The sequence below is a fragment of the Crotalus tigris genome, unplaced genomic scaffold, assembly GCF_016545835.1.
Source record: "Crotalus tigris isolate CLP2741 ecotype Arizona unplaced genomic scaffold, ASM1654583v1 scf7180000018432.44079421565:4894166, whole genome shotgun sequence".
Classification (NCBI taxonomy): Eukaryota; Metazoa; Chordata; class Lepidosauria; order Squamata; family Viperidae; genus Crotalus; species Crotalus tigris.
The window spans coordinates 1,671,503-1,678,309 of record NW_024096999.1 but is presented as its reverse complement, the minus strand read 5'-3'; positions in this window follow the sequence as shown (position 1 = coordinate 1,678,309).

The following is a 6,807-nucleotide window of genomic DNA, read 5'->3' as shown; positions in this document are numbered from 1 at the left end:
AGTTTATAAGAACCTCTGAGGAAGAAAGAAGGGAAAAGGGGGGGGAAATGAAAATGCCAGACAGGGCCCCAAGAAGAAAGAATATTTCTGCGTTTAAGTGCTGATTCTGAGGGGAACTTTATTCTACCTAGCACATTAATGTCTAATGCGGGTCCGTTCTGGACTTACGACCACAACTGAGGCCAAATTTTCTGTTGCTAAGCCAGAGGGTTGTCAGTTTTGCCCCATTTTACGACCTTTCTACGGTTCTTAAGTGAATCACTGCAGCTGTTGTGCTAGTAACAGGGTTGTGAAGTCAATCGGCTTCCCCCATTGACTTGGCTTGTCAAAAGGTTGCAAAAGGGGACCGCCTGACCCTGCAACTGTCATAAATGCAAGTCAGTTGCCAAGTGTCTGAATTTTTGATCAGGTGACTGCGGGGCTAATGCAATGGTCGTAAAGTGTGGCAAAAATGGTCCTAAGTCACTTTTATCAGTGCCGTTGTACTTTGCAACGGTCACTAAATGAATTGTATAGGTCTTAGGAGGGGTCATTTGGTCACGTGACCGACCAGTTGCGCCAGGTGAGGGTCATCTGGTAGCGAGGTCATGCAAGCCGGCTGCTGGTGAACGCCGTCATTGGTTGGTTGCTCGATTGATCCGACTTCTTACAGACTCGTAGGCGGGTTGCAGATCGATGTGTTTCTTGATTGTTCCGTCGTCCATTGAATATCGTCTTTTGACAAATTAGCACGTGTGGTGTGTAGTAACAGGACCAACGATTTTTGTTCCGTCCCAATCAAACTGATGTTGTTCGGTGTCGATGTGAGTCAAGATCAGGGATTTGTGGTCACGGTGAATTGGCCGCTGGTCAGCCTTTGTGGCTTCTTGGGCTCGGTTGTCCTGTTTGTCTGACATAGAATGGGTTGCAGTTGTTGCATTTGATCTTGCAGATCTCTCGTTTCTGTACTTCGTCTTTGGTTCTGGACAGCTCTTGTCAGAGTGTTGATGTTGGTTTGTGGGTCGCCATTATTCCCAGAGGTTATAGAATTTGGGCCGCCATTTCTGACACTCCTTTGACGTATGATAAGGTTTGTTTCCATGCGGTGACTGATTGTATGGTGCGACGGGGTCTGGCTGACGTATGTTGGAGTATGAAGCTTTTTGGGTAGCTGTTATGAAGAAAGACATCAAAAAGGTGCTTTTCTTCCGCTTTTCTTAATGATGTGCTGCTGCACAATTACATTTTCGCTATTATAGATCACTCTTTGCCCTAAACCCGTGTTTCTCAACTTTGACAAATTCAAGATGTATGGGTTTCAACTCCCAGAATTCCCCATCTAGCAAAGCTGGCTGGGAGTTGAAGTCCACATACCTTCAAGTTGCCAAAGTTAAAAAACAATAAGGTGCTTTAATCAAGATTTTTAGAACAAGCTGAATAGCCTGGTTGACACAACACTGTATCACAGCTTACAGTTTATGCATGCCTGGATTGACAAAAAACACATTTAAGATCATGCTAATTAAACCACATTATTGTTCAGGCTGTATCAGTAGATTTACTGTCACAAATCAGTAGACTTATTGCCTTGCCAATCATTACTCTTATAAGCCCTGGATCTCTGGTGGGTACCAGTTACAAGATGCCAGCCTGATTAGTTTCTGATACATGATGGGAAATAAAAGACACCACTAGATGGAGGCCTCCACCAGTTTTTCCTTGGCAGAAAATAATTGCCTCCTTTAAAGCAGCTGATCTTTGCCTAAAATAGGCTCAGTTTGATAAAGGCATGGATTCGGCATATCCCTTTGGATCGCATTCCATTATCAAACCAATTCAAAGAACCCAGTTTGGTTTGATTTGGAAGGGTAGTCCTTCCAAATATAGGTACTCCTTGATTACAAACGTTCATTTAGTGATAGTTCGAAGTTACAAGGCACTGAAAAATGTGAGTTATGACTGTTTTTCACACTTATGACTGTTGCAGCATCCCCATGGTCACATAATCAAAATTTGGATGCTTAGCAATTGATTCATGTTTATGACGGTTGTGCCTGATTCATATATATGAGGGGGACATGTGATCCCCTTTTGCGATCATCTGACAAGCAAAGATTCACTTAACGGTGTTACTAATTTAACAACTGCAGTGCTTCACTTAATAGCTGTGGCAAGAAAGCTCATAAAATGGGGCAAAACTCACCTAACGACTATCACGCTTAGCAATATAAATTTCGGGCATCTGTCGTAAATACATGCTTGGTTGTCAAGTGCCCAGATTTGGACCCTAAAATAATGTCAGGATGCTGCAACATGCAAAAACCATTCGTAAATAATTTTTTATCAGTGTCATAACTCTCAGCGGTCGCTAAGCAAACGATTGTAAGTCAAGGGCTAAGAGGACCTTTAAAAAAAAAAAACAGAGCAAGCAGAGAAGACATGCATTCTTCCATGCCTTTGTTTCTTCTTGTGCATGCAAAACTCTAGTAAAAAAATCCCACTATCTCACTCCTCATGCTAGCAGGGTTTGTGTTGTGTGGTTTATTCCCCCAGTCAACGAGAGAGAACTAAACAAGAGAATGATCCCCAACATCCTCTGAACGGACATGTCCCCCAAGCCAAGAGCTAGGAACAGCTTTATGGCACCAACACATTCTTCAAGGTACACAAGAACAAAACTGAATTCAAAGATGGAGGAAGGAGATCATCAAGCAAGGAATAACATTAAAGGAGGATCTGGCTGAAGGATCTGAATTCTCCTACTACCTGGAGGACCCTGAATAGGCTGAGGGTTGGAGTGCCTAAATGTAAAACCAACATGCTCAAATGGAGGCTCTTAATAGATAATAACATGCTGTGTGAATGTGGAGATACTCAGAGCCAGGCCCATCTGCTGGTATGTCGTCTACTATGAGAAACGTGTACCGATAATGACTTATTTTTGGCCAATGACAAAGCCAAGAATGTGGCTTCTTTCTGGCAGTTTAAAGTTTGATCTAGACACAGAAGAAGGAGGAGGAAGGAGGAGGAGAAGAAGAAGAGGAAGAGGAAGAAGAAGATCAAAACTAGCTGTGAATGTGCATCACCCAATCAACTTTTTCCAAACCACACTGTCTTACAGGCAAAATACGTTATCCTCAAACCCAGTGAACCGCTAGCTTACGGCTTACAATAACTCAGATATATGACTCCAGGTACCGGTCCTGTTTGTAGGTTACCAGCATATGTAGATGTCGGGCAATGAATTAATCTATTAAACTCCTCTGCTTAATTAGCAAAGATGCCTCCAAATCAGTTGACAAACCCTATAAAGTATGAGAAGTTTTGCAAAAAAAAAAAAAAAAAGCATCAGCTGCTTCTTTGTAAAAAAAAAAAGATCAAGGTTCTGGATGGAACTTTTCAGAGAATGTTTAATATTCATTTTGCTCTTGGCAGACATCCTCTTGCTAATCTGAATGGGCAAAAAAAAAAAAAAGGTTACACTGCCTGAGGCAGTCAGTGTGATGCAGAAATGCTGCATGAAGATTTGATGAACAAGCAAGAGTTTCCTTCAAGGAAACAAAATGGTTAGAACAGAACCCCTGTAAAAAACGACTCACAGACTTTGTTTCAGCAGCTATCACACAGATAGGAAGGGGGAAAAACCAACTCTGGAAAAAGATTGTGTTTGAAGCAGCCACAAGGGGCTTCAACCCAATTAAAGAAATATGAATCACTTAATCATTTGAGTTTCAGTCTATCAGGTCAATTTGCATACATTTGTTATGGACAAAAATAATATTCATCTCATGATAAAGAAGCATCTCTCTCTCTCCCTCCCTCCCTCCTCTTTCTCTCTTTTCAAAATGGTTGTGCTCTAATATTACGACACTTCAAATGCAGCATTCCCCTTTGCAAGCTAAAGTTAAAAGCGGAAATAAAATGCTCTCCAATAGGTCAGTGCTTGGATTTTACTTTGCTGATGAAATTTAGATCAAATTAGAGTTATTTTTTTGCTCAGTGTTCCTTTGGGGAAGAAGGTCAGAGGGCAAGATATTCAAAAGTCATATTTAAAAGTGTGAGGGTCCTCCTGTCATTTGGATTTCAGTGAGAATTGTTTGCAAAGAATTAGTTGCAAGGTATCTTAAAGTAGAAAGCATCTAGATCATCCTCTTTATTCAGTGCAAGACTCAATGTGGCATGTGGGGTCCCTGGAGCTCTCTGAGCTTGTTTCTTGGTTGTTTCTTGCAGAAGTCTCATTACCAAACTAAGTAACATCATTAGATGTTACCTACCTCTGGTAATTGTTGTCTAGTTTGGTAATGAAACATCTGAAGAAAACAACAAAACTTACAGAGCACCAAGGATCTCACAGTTCAACCCTGAGCTACAAATATTCTGTCAGTATGAGTTTCTGACATGACCATCCAACCTTTGGTTGAAGATTCTCCAACAAAGGAGAATGGACTGCTTCATATGTCAACTTGATCTACATAATCCTTTATTTGAAAATTGTTATAATTGGTCATTTTTGGGTTGACGAGATAGGCCAAATCTTTTGTTGTTCCTCATTGGGCTTGTTCTCCAGATGTTTCAACATCTTAGTAGCCCTACTCAGAAACTTGCTCCAATTTCCACCTGTCCTTTTTAAACTGGGACATCCATAACTCAACACTAAAAATGTTGCTATGTTGAATATTAGCTTCTATTAGTATGCTAGGCTTGTTTCCAAGGTTTAGTTTGAGAATTCCTTGGTGCTCTCCTTAGCAAGACAAGGCAAGATCTCCCAATGAAATGGTTTGTTGGTTTAAGTACCGCCACAAAACTAATGTCTGTGTAAATTGAACTTTGCCAGCTCTTGAAAAATGCAAGTTTATTGCCACACATCGGAAACCACTACTAAGTGCAGATGGTACAAACCTGACCTAAATCAAGTTTTGTAGACCAGTGAATTAATTTCCCTATTCAACCATCTTGAACACCTGTTCTTTTCAACATCGCACCTTTAAGTTCCCTTCTCAAGCAAAGGAATTATCTTGGTTTGTTTCCTTTTATAAACCCCAGTGACCACTTAGCCTAAGATGGTGTCCATAGAAGCACAATAACACAGGCCCAATGCTTTGATTTTCTCTGGCTTAGGTACCGTGTGGCAGGTGAACCTCTGAACGGAATTCTTTCCCTAATTCTGGATTCTCACTTTCCAACGGCCATTAAAAATGGCACCGAGCCCTCCTGGATGCAATTGAGCTTGGCAGACTTGCCAAGGCAATTCAAAATAAATGACTTCACGTCCAAATAATAAGTAATAACAATGTTAGCCTGCATCGGCATGGGTGTCTGTGTCTGGGTGGGTGGGTGGGGAGCAGATTCAAATACAATATTAATTTTAGGGATATGAGTGACTAGGGAGGGATACAACAGGAGCAAACGCCTTCATATCTCAGATTTTTTCCCCCTCCCATCCTCATATCCCCAGGCAACTGGCTGCTGTTCACCTCGGCGGTGCGGCAATTATGTGGCATAATGACTCCACTGCAAATAAGCAGGGAGATTTTATTAAACCAAATGAGCAACTCATCTGCGTCTTATTGCGGTTTGATTGACAGTGACGAGTGTCGAGCCGACACAGGTGTGGAAATGACAAAGAAGCGCGCCTTGCAAAGCTCTTGATAATGTTACTCTTGATCAAGTTGCCTGGGCAAACCTCGCCGAGTCAATAAAAGAGAAGAGAGAGAGAGAGAGAAAGAGAGAGAGACAGAAAGGATGCATATTAATTCACCAAGTTTGCCACCACTGGATGCCGGAGCTGGGAGACGGGGAGGGTCGATGGGTGGGTGGGAGAAGGGTCTGGACGAAAGACACCGCGGCGTGTTGGCATTTCATCTGAATTTCCAAACTGCCTCCGCGAGTCGTACGGATCTGGCAATAATATATTAATATGAAAAGTAAAGGTCATTGCACATAACGGTTAAGCTCCCTGAGCTCCGCATTTCCATCAGCAACATCTTTTATGAAGAAGCGGAGAAGAAAACAAAAGACGCTGCAGACTGAAGGAATCGGGAGTGAGGGGCTTTTTTGGGGGGGAAGGGACCCATTTCAAGCCTTTTATTGCAAAGTGGCACCCGATTTACGTCCTGGTCCTAAGCTGAATGTCTAAAAAGCAGCTCCTCACCCAGGAACACCAACTTCCAACTGGCGGTTTAGTTGTGCCTGTCCTCACCATGATGGTACATGTTGTCCTTACGACTTACGTCATCCTTACGACTTACAACTGTTCATTTAGTGACCGAAGTTACCAGGGCATTGAAAAAAAGTGACTTATGACCCATTTTTTTCACTTATTTTCGACCCTTGCAGCATCCCCACGGTCACATGAATTACATTTGGATGCTGGACAACTGTCTCACATTTACAACGGTTGCGACCTTCTGACAAGCAAAGTCAATGGGGGAGCCAGATTCACTTAACCATGTTCCTAATTTAACAGCTTCACTTAACAAACATGGCATGAAAAGTCATAAAATGGGACAAAATTCATTTAACAAATGTCTCAACAACATAAATTTTGGGCTCAATTGTGGTCGTGTTGACTACCTGTATGGCCTTGGGAGATCACACACACACACACACACACACACACACACACAGGATCCCCATAGGAAGTGTCTCAGCCCACCGAAGGAGAGAAGAAGGGATCCTCCCTAGTTTTTGGGAGAGTAAAAGGAGAGGAAGAAAGGAAAGAAACATTTTTGAAGTCTATGTTTTTAAAGTTTTAATTGTTTCATATTGCCTTTTTTTTTAATGACGCCGACTTGCTCAACTGTGAGATGGGTGGCATGTAAATTGAAT